This window comes from Oncorhynchus tshawytscha, linkage group LG20 (assembly GCF_018296145.1).
Source record: "Oncorhynchus tshawytscha isolate Ot180627B linkage group LG20, Otsh_v2.0, whole genome shotgun sequence".
In the NCBI taxonomy this organism is placed as follows: Eukaryota; Metazoa; Chordata; class Actinopteri; order Salmoniformes; family Salmonidae; genus Oncorhynchus; species Oncorhynchus tshawytscha.
The window spans coordinates 29,351,379-29,362,956 of record NC_056448.1 but is presented as its reverse complement, the minus strand read 5'-3'; positions in this window follow the sequence as shown (position 1 = coordinate 29,362,956).

The following is an 11,578-nucleotide window of genomic DNA, read 5'->3' as shown; positions in this document are numbered from 1 at the left end:
CAATGTAATATGGATATCTTCCATACAGGGTTCTAGCATAATGTAATATGGATATCTACCATACAGGGTTCTAGCACAATGTAATATGGATATCTTCCATACAGGGTTCTAGCACAATGTAATATGGATATCTACCATACAGGGTTCTAGCACAATGTAATATGGATATCTACCATACAGGGTTCTAGCACAATGTAATATGGATATCTACCATACAGGGTTCTAGCACAATGTAATATGGATATCTACCATACAGGGTTCTAGCACAATGTAATATGGATATCTACCATAGAGGTTTCTAGCACAATGTAATATGGATATCTTCCATACAGGGTTCTAGCACAATGTAATATGGATATCTTCCATACAGGGTTCTAGCACAATGTAATATGGATATCTTCCATACAGGGTTCTAGCACAATGTAATATGGATGTCTACCATTTAGGGATCTAGCACAATGTAATATGGATATCTTCCATACAGGGTTCTAGCACAATGTAATATTGATATCTACCATAGAGGGTTCTAGCACAATGTAATATGGATATCTTCCATACAGGGTTCTAGCACAATATAATATGGAAATCTACCATAAAGGGTTATGGGACAATGTAATATGGATATCTACCATACAGGGTTCTAGCACAATGTAATATGGATATCTACCATAGAGGTTTCTAGCACAATGTAATATGGATATCTTCAATACAGAGTTCTAGCACAATGTAATATGGATATCTTCCATACAGGGTTCTAGCACAATGTAATATCTATCTTCCATACAGGGTTCTAGCACAATGTAATATGGATATCTTCCATACAGGGTTCTAGCACAATGTAATATGGATATCTTCCATACAGGGTTCTAGCACAATGTAATATGGATATCTTCCATACAGGGTTCTAGCACAATGTAATATGGATATCTTCCATACAGGGTTCTAGCACAATGTAATATGGATATCTTCCATACAGGGTTCTAGCACAATGTAATATGGATATCTTCCATACAGGGTTCTAGCACAATGTAATATGGATATCTAACATTTAGGGTTCTAGCACAATGTAATATGGATATCTACCATAGGGGTTCTAGCACAATGTAATATGGATATCTACCATACAGGGTTCTAGCACAATGTAATATGGATATCTACCATACAGGGTTCTAGCACAATGTAATATGGATATCTACCATAGAGCGTTCTTGCACAATGTAATATGGATATCTTCCATACAGGGTTCTAGCACAATGTAATATGGATATCTTCCATACAGGGTTCTAGCACAATGTAATATGGATATCTACCATACAGGGTTCTAGCACAATGTAATATGGATATCTTCCATACAGGGTTCTAGCACAATGTAATATGGATATCTACCATACAGGGTTCTAGCACAATGTAATATGTATATCTTCCATACAGGGTTCTAGCATAATGTAATATGATATCTTCCATACAGGGTTCTAGCACAATGTAATATGGATATCTTCCATACAGGGTTCTAGCACAATGTAATATGGATATCTACCATACAGGGTTCTAGCACAATGTAATATGGATATCTTCCATACAGGGTTCTAGCATAATGTAATATGGATATCTTCCAACATTTAGGGGATATCTACCATAAAGGGTTCTAGCACAATGTAATATGGATATCTAACATTTAGGGTTCTAGCACAATGTATTATGGATATCTACCATAGAGGGTTCAAGCACAATGTAATATGGATATCTACCATACAGGGTTCTAGCACAATGTAATATGTATATATTCCATAGAGCGTTCTTGCACAATGTAATATGGATATCTTCCATACAGGGTTCTAGCATAATGTAATATGGATGTCTACCATTTAGGGATCTAGCACGATGTAATATGGATATCTTCCATACAGGGTTCTAGCACAATGTAATATTGATATCTACCATAGAGGGTTCTAGCACAATGTAATATGGATATCTTCCATACAGGGTTCTAGCACAATAGAATATGGAAATCTACCATAAAGGGTTATGGGACAATGTAATATGGATATCTTCCATACAGGGTTCAAGCACAATGTAATATAGATATCTACCATAGAGGGTTCTAGCACAATGTAATATGGATATCTACCATACAGGGTTCTAGCACAATGTAATATCTTCCATACAGGGTTCTAGCACAATGTAATACAGGATATCTTCCATACAGGGTTCTAGCACAATGTAATATGGATATCTTCCATACAGGGTTCTAGCACAATGTAATATGGATATCTACCATACAGGGTTCTAGCACAATGTAATATGTATATCTTCCATACAGGATATCTAATATGGATATCTTCCATACAGGGTTCTAGCACAATGTAATATGGATATCTACCATACAGGGTTCTAGCACAATGTAATATGGATATCTACCATACAGGGTTCTAGCACAATGTAATATGGATATCTTCCATACAGGGTTCTAGCACAATGTAATATGGATATCTACCATACAGGGTTCTAGCACAATGTAATATGGATATCTTCCATAGAGGGTTCTAGCACAATGTAATATGGATATCTACCATACAGGGTTCTAGCACAATGTAATATGTATATCTTCCATAGAGGTTCTAGCACAATGTAATATGGATATCTTCCATACAGGGTTCTAGCATAATGTAATATGGATGTCTACCATTTAGGGATCTAGCACAATGTAATATGGATATCTTCCATACAGGGTTCTAGCACAATGTAATATGGATATCTTCCATAGAGGGTTCTAGCACAATGTAATATGGATATCTTCCATACAGGGTTCTAGCACAATGTAATATGGATATCTACCATAAAGGGTTAGCACAATGTAATATGGATATCTACCATACAGGGTTCTAGCACAATGTAATATGGATATCTACTAGAGGTTTCTAGCACAATGTAATATGGATATCTTCCATACAGGGTTCTAGCACAATGTAATATGGATATCTTCCATACAGGGTTCTAGCACAATGTAATATGGATATCTTCCATACAGGGTTCTAGCACAATGTAATATGGATATCTTCCATACAGGGTTCTAGCACAATGTAATATGGATATCTTCCATACAGGGTTCTAGCACAATGTAATATGGATATCTACATACAGGGTTCTAGCACAATGTAATATGGATGTCTACATAGAGGGTTCTAGCACAATGTAATATGGATATCTACCATACAGGGTTCTAGCACAATGTAATATGGATATCTACCATACAGGGTTCTAGCACAATGTAATATGGATATCTTCCATACAGGGTTCTAGCACAATGTAATATGGATATCTTCCATACAGGGTTCTAGCACAATGTAATATGGATATCTTCCATACAGGGTTCTAGCACAATGTAATATGGATATCTTCCATACAGGGTTCTAGCACAATGTAATATGGATATCTACCATACAGGGTTCTAGCACAATGTAATATGGATATCTTCCATACAGGGTTCTAGCATAATGTAATACTATCTTCCATACAGGGTTCTAGCACAATGTAATATGGATATCTTCCATACAGGGTTCTAGCACAATGTAATATGGATATCTACCATACAGGGTTCTAGCACAATGTAATATGGATATCTTCCATACCGGGTTCTAGCATAATGTAATATGGATATCTACCATACAGGGTTCTAGCACAATGTAATATGGATATCTTCCATACAGGGTTCTAGCACAATGTAATATGGATATCTACCAAACAGGGTTCTAGCACAATGTAATATGGATATCTAACATTTAGGGATCTAGCACAATGTAATGGATATCTACCATACAGGGTTCTAGCACAATGTAATATGGATATCTACCATACAGGGTTCTAGCACAATGTAATATGTATATATTCCATAGAGCGTTCTAGCACAATGTAATATGGATATCTTCCATACAGGGTTCTAGCACAATGTAATATGGATATCTACCATAGGGATCTAGCACAATGTAATATGGATATCTTCCATACCGGGTTCTAGCATAATGTAATATGGATATCTACCATAGAGGGTTCTAGCACAATGTAATATGGATATCTTCCATACAGGGTTCTAGCACAATGTAATAAGGATATCTTCCATACAGGGTTCTAGCACAATGTAATATGGATATCTACCATACAGGGTTCTAGCACAATGTAATATGGATATCTACCATAGAGGTTTCTAGCACAATGTAATATGGATATCTTCCATACAGGGTTCTAGCACAATGTAATATGGATATCTTCCATACAGGGTTCTAGCACAATGTAATACAGATATCTTCCATACAGGGTTCTAGCACAATGTAATATGGATATCTACCATACAGGGTTCTAGCACAATGTAATATGTATATACTCCATAGAGCGTTCTTGCACAATGTAATATGGATATCTTCCATACAGGGTTCTAGCATAATGTAATATGGATATCTTCCATACAGGGTTCTAGCACAATGTAATATGGATATCTTCCATATTCTAGCACAATGTAATATGGATATCTACCATACAGGGTTCTAGCACAATGTAATATGGATATCTACCATACAGGGTTCTAGCACAATGTAATATGGATATCTTCTACCATGTAATATGGATATCTTCCATACAGGGTTCTAGCACAATGTAATATGGATATCTACCATACAGGGTTTTAGCACAATGTAATATGTATATATTCCATAGAGCGTTCTTGCACAATGTAATATGGATATCTTCCATACAGGGTTCTAGCATAATGTAATATGGATGTCTACCATTTAGGGATCTAGCACAATGTAATATGGATATCTTCCATACAGGGTTCTAGCACAATGTAATATTGATATCTACCATAGAGGGTTCTAGCACAATGTAATATGGATATCTTCCATACAGGGTTCTAGCACAATATAATATGGAAATCTACCATAAAGGGTTATGGGACAATGTAATATGGATATCTACCATACAGGGTTCTAGCACAATGTAAAATGGATATCTACCATAGAGGTTTCTAGCACAATGTAATATGGATATCTTCCATACAGGGTTCTAGCACAATGTAATATGGATATCTTCCATACAGGGTTCTAGCACAATGTAATACAGATATCTCCCATACAGGGTTCTAGCACAATGTAATATGGATATCTTCCATACAGGGTTCTAGCACAATGTAATATGGATATCTAACATTTAGGGATCTAGCACAATGTAATATGGATGTCTATCATAGAGGGTTCAAGCACAATGTAATATGGATATCTTCCATACAGGGTTCTAGCATAATGTAATATGGATGTCTACCATTTAGGGATCTAGCACAATGTAATATGAATATCTACCATAGAGGGTTCAAGCACAATGTAATATGGATATCTACCATACAGGGTTCTAGCACAATGTAATATGTATATATTCCATAGAGCGTTCTTGCACAATGTAATATGGATATCTTCCATACAGGGTTCTAGCATAATGTAATATGGATGTCTACCATTTAGGGATCTAGCACAATGTAATATGAATATCTACCATAGAGGGTTCAAGCACAATGTAATATGGATATCTACCATAGAGGGTTCTAGCACAATGTAATATGGATATCTTCCATACAGGGTTCTAGCACAATAGAATATGGAAATCTACCATAAAGGGTTATGGGACAATGTAATATGGATATCTTCCATACAGGGTTCTAGCACAATGTAATATGGATATCTACCATAGAGGGTTCTAGCACAATGTAATATGGATATCTTCCATACAGGGTTCTAGCACAATGTAATATCTTCCATACAGGGTTCTAGCACAATGTAATATGGATATCTACCATACAGGGTTCTAGCACAATGTAATATGGATATCTTCCATACAGGGTTCTAGCACAATGTAATATGGATATCTTCCCATACAGGGTTCTAGCACAATGTAATATGGATATCTTCCATACAGGGTTCTAGCACAATGTAATATGGATATCTTCCATACAGGGTTCTAGCACAATGTAATATGGATATCTAGGGTTCTAGCACAATGTAATATGGATATCTTCCATACAGGGTTCTAGCACAATGTAATATGGATATCTACCATACAGGGTTCTAGCACAATGTAATATGGATATCTACATTTAGGGTTCTAGCACAATGTAATATGGATATCTACCATAGTTCTAGCACAATGTAATATGGATATCTACCATACAGGGTTCTAGCACAATGTAATATGGATATCTACCATACAGGGTTCTAGCACAATGTAATATGGATATCTACCATACAGGGTTCTAGCACAATGTAATATGGATATCTTCCATACAGGGTTCTAGCACAATGTAATATGGATATCTACCATACATATCTTCCATACAGGGTTCTAGCACAATGTAATATGGATATCTTCCATACAGGGTTCTAGCACAATGTAATATGGATATCTTCCATACAGGGTTCTAGCACAATGTAATATGGATATCTACCATACAGGGTTCTAGCACAATGTAATATGTATATCTTCCATACAGGGTTCTAGCATAATGTAATACAGATATCTTCCATACAGGGTTCTAGCACAATGTAATATGGATATCTTCCATACAGGGTTCTAGCACAATGTACTATGGATATCTACCATACAGGGTTCTAGCACAATGTAATATGGATATCTTCCATACAGGGTTCTAGCACAATGTAATATGGATATCTACCATACAGGGTTCTAGCACAATGTAATATGGATATCTTCCATACAGGGTTCTAGCACAATGTAATATGGATATCTACCAAACAGGGTTCTAGCACAATGTAATATGGATATCTTCCATAGGGATCTAGGGTATCTACCATAGAGGGTTCACAATGTAATATGGATATCTTCCATACAGGGTTCTAGCACAATGTAATATGGATATCTAACATTTAGGGATCTAGCACAATGTAATATGGATATCTTCCATACAGGGTTCTAGCATAATGTAATATGGATATCTACCATTTAGGGATCTAGCACAATGTAATATGGATATCTTCCATATAGGGTTCTAGCACAATGTAATATTGATATCTACCATAGAGGGTTCTAGCACAATGTAATATGGATATCTTCCATACAGGGTTCTAGCACAATATAATATGGAAATCTACCATAAAGGGTTATGGGACAATGTAATATGCATATCTACCATACAGGGTTCTAGCACAATGTAAAATGGATATCTACCATAGAGGTTTCTAGCACAATGTAATATGGATATCTTCCATACAGGGTTCTAGCACAATGTAATATGGATATCTTCCATACAGGGTTCTAGCACAATGTAATATTCTAGGATATCTTCCATACAGGGTTCTAGCACAATGTAATATGGATATCTTCCATACAGGGTTCTAGCACAATAGAATATGGAAATCTACCATAAAGGGTTATGGGACAATGTAATATGGATATCTTCCATACAGGGTTCAAGCACAATGTAATATAGATATCTACCATAGAGGGTTCTAGCACAATGTAATATGGATATCTACCATACAGGGTTCTAGCACAATGTAATATCTTCCATACAGGGTTCTAGCACAATGTAATATGGATATCTACCATACAGGGTTCTAGCACAATGTAATATGGATGTCTACCATAGAGGGTTCTAGCAGAGTGTAATATGGATATCTACCATACAGGGTTCTAGCACAATGTAATACAGATATCTTCCATACAGGGTTCTAGCACAATGTAATATGGATATCTTCCATACAGGGTTCTAGCACAATGTAATATGGATATCTACCATACAGGGTTCTAGCACAATGTAATATGGATATCTTCCATACAGGGTTCTAGCACAATGTAATATTGATATCTACCATAGAGGGTTCTAGCACAATGTAATATGGATATCTTCCATACAGGGTTCTAGCACAATGTAATATGGATATCTACCATAAAGGGTTCTAGCACAAGTAATATGGATATCTTCCATACAGGGTTCTAGCACAATGTAATATGGATATCTTCCATACAGGGTTCTAGCACAATGTAATATGGATATCTTCCATACAGGGTTCTAGCACAATGTAATATGGATATCTATACTTCTAGCACAATGTAATATGGATATCTTCCATACAGGGTTCTAGCACAATGTAATATGATATCTTCCATACAGGGTTCTAGCACAATGTAATATGGATATCTTCCATACAGGGTTCTAGCACAATGTAATATGGATATCTACCATACAGGGTTCTAGTAATATGTATATCTTCCATACAGCATAATGTAATATGGATATCTACCATACAGGGTTCTAGCACAATGTAATATGTATATCTTCCATACCGGGTTCTAGCATAATGTAATATGGATATCTACCAAACAGGGTTCTAGCACAATGTAATATGGATATCTAACATTTAGGGATCTAGCACAATGTAATATGAATATCTACCATAGAGGGTTCAAGCACAATGTAATATGGATATCTACCATACAGGGTTCTAGCACAATGTAATATGTATATATTCCATAGAGCGTTCTTGCACAATGTAATATGGATATCTTCCATACAGGGTTCTAGCATAATGTAATATGGATGTCTACCATTTAGGGATCTAGCACGATGTAATATGGATATCTTCCATACAGGGTTCTAGCACAATGTAATATTGATATCTACCATAGAGGGTTCTAGCACAATGTAATATGGATATCTTCCATACAGGGTTCTAGCACAATATAATATGGAAATCTACCATAAAGGGTTATGGGACAATGTAATATGGATATCTACCATACAGGGTTCTAGCACAATGTAATATGGATATCTACCATAGAGGTTTCTAGCACAATGTAATAAGGATATCTTCCATACAGGGTTCTAGCACAATGTAATATGGATATCTTCCATACAGGGTTCTAGCACAATGTAATATGGATATCTTCCATACAGGGTTCTAGCACAATGTAATATGGATATCTTCCATACAGGGTTCTAGCACAATGTAATATGGATATCTTCCATACAGGGTTCTAGCACAATGTAATATGGATTCTACCATACAGGGTTCTACAATGTAATATGGATATCTTCCATACAGGGTTCTAGCACAATGTAATATGGATATCTACCATACAGGGTTCTAGCACAATGTAATATGGATATCTTCCATACAGGGTTCTAGCACAATGTAATATGGATATCTTCCATACAGGGTTCTAGCACAATGTAATACAGATATCTTCCATACAGGGTTCTAGCACAATGTAATATGGATATCTACCATACAGGGTTCTAGCACAATGTAATATGTATATACTCCATAGAGCGTTCTTGCACAATGTAATATGGATATCTTCCATACAGGGTTCTAGCATAATGTAAAATGGATGTCTACCATTTAGGGATCTAGCACGATGTAATATGGATATCTTCCATACAGGGTTCTAGCACAATGTAATATTGATATCTACCATAGAGGGTTCTAGCACAATGTAATATGGATATCTTCCATACAGGGTTCTAGCACAATATAATATGGAAATCTACCATAAAGGGTTATGGGACAATGTAATATGGATATCTACCATACAGGGTTCTAGCACAATGTAATATGGATATCTACCATAGAGGTTTCTAGCACAATGTAATATGGATATCTTCCATACAGGGTTCTAGCACAATGTAATATGGATATCTTCCATACAGGGTTCTATGTAATACTATCTTCCATACAGGGTTCTAGCACAATGTAATATGGATATCTTCCATACAGGGTTCTAGCACAATGTAATATGGATATCTACCATAGAGGGTTCTAGCACAATGTAATATGGATATCTTCCATACAGGGTTCTAGCATAATGTAATATGGATGTCTACCATTTAGGGATCTAGCACAATGTAATATGGATATCTACCATAGAGGGTTCTAGCACAATGTAATATGGATATCTACCATACAGGGTTCTAGCACAATGTAATATGTATATATTCCATAGAGCGTTCTTGCACAATGTAATATGGATATCTTCCATACCTATAATGTAATATGGATGTCTACCATTTAGGGATCTAGCACAATGTAATATGGATATCTTCCATACAGGGTTCTAGCACAATGTAATATGGATATCTACCATAGAGGGTTCTAGCACAATGTAATATGGATATCTTTCCATACAGGGTTCTAGCACAATATAATATGGAAATCTACCATAAAGGGTTATGGGACAATGTAATATGGATATCTACCATACAGGGTTCTAGCACAATGTAATATGGATATCTACCATAGAGGTTTCTAGCACAATGTAATATGGATATCTTCAATACAGGGTTCTAGCACAATGTAATATGGATATCTACTATACAGGGTTCTAGCACAATGTAATATGTATATCTTCCATACAGGGTTCTAGCACAATGTAATATGGGGTTCTAGCACAATGTAATATGGATATCTTCCATACAGGGTTCTAGCACAATGTAATATGGATATCTTCCATACAGGGTTCTAGCACAATGTAATATGGATATCTTCCATACAGGGTTCTAGCACAATGTAATATGGATATCTACCATACAGGGTTCTAGCACAATGTAATATGGATATCTTCCATACAGGGTTCTAGCACAATGTAATATGGATATCTACCATACAGGGTTCTAGCACAATGTAATATGGATATCTAACATACAGGGTTCTAGCACCAATTCAAGCAAATATGGATATCTACCATACAGGGTTCTAGCACAATGTAATATGGATATATTCCATAGGGTTCTTGCACAATGTAATATGGATATCTTCCATACAGGGTTCTAGCATAATGTAATATGGATATCTACCATTTAGGGATCTAGCACAATGTAATATGGATATCTTCCATACCATACTTCCATACAGGGTTCTAGCACAATGTAATATGGATATCTACCATACAGGGTTCTAGCACAATGTAATATGGATATCTTCCATACAGGGTTCTAGCACAATGTAATATGGATATCTTCCATACAGGGTTCTAGCACAATGTAATATGGATATCTACCATACAGGGTTCTATATGTAATATGTATATCTTCCATACAGGGTTCTAGCACAATGTAATATGGATATCTTCCATACAGGGTTCTAGCACAATGTAATATGGATATCTTCCATACAGGGTTCTAGCACAATGTAATATGGATATCTACCATACAGGGTTCTAGCACAATGTAATATGTATATCTTCCATACCGGGTTCTAGCATAATGTAATATGGATATCTACCATACAGGGTTCTAGCACAATGTAAAATGGATATCTACCATAGAGGGTTCTAGCACAATGTAATATGGATATCTTCCATACAGGGTTCTAGCACAATGTAATATGGATATCTAATGCACAATGTAATATGGATATCTACCATAGAGGGTTCTAGCACAATGTAATATGGATATCTATATGGATATCTTCCATACAGGGTTCTAGCACAATGTAATATGGATATCTTCCATACAGGGTTCTAGCACAATGTAATATTGATATCTACCATACAGGGTTCTAGCACAATGTAATATGGATAT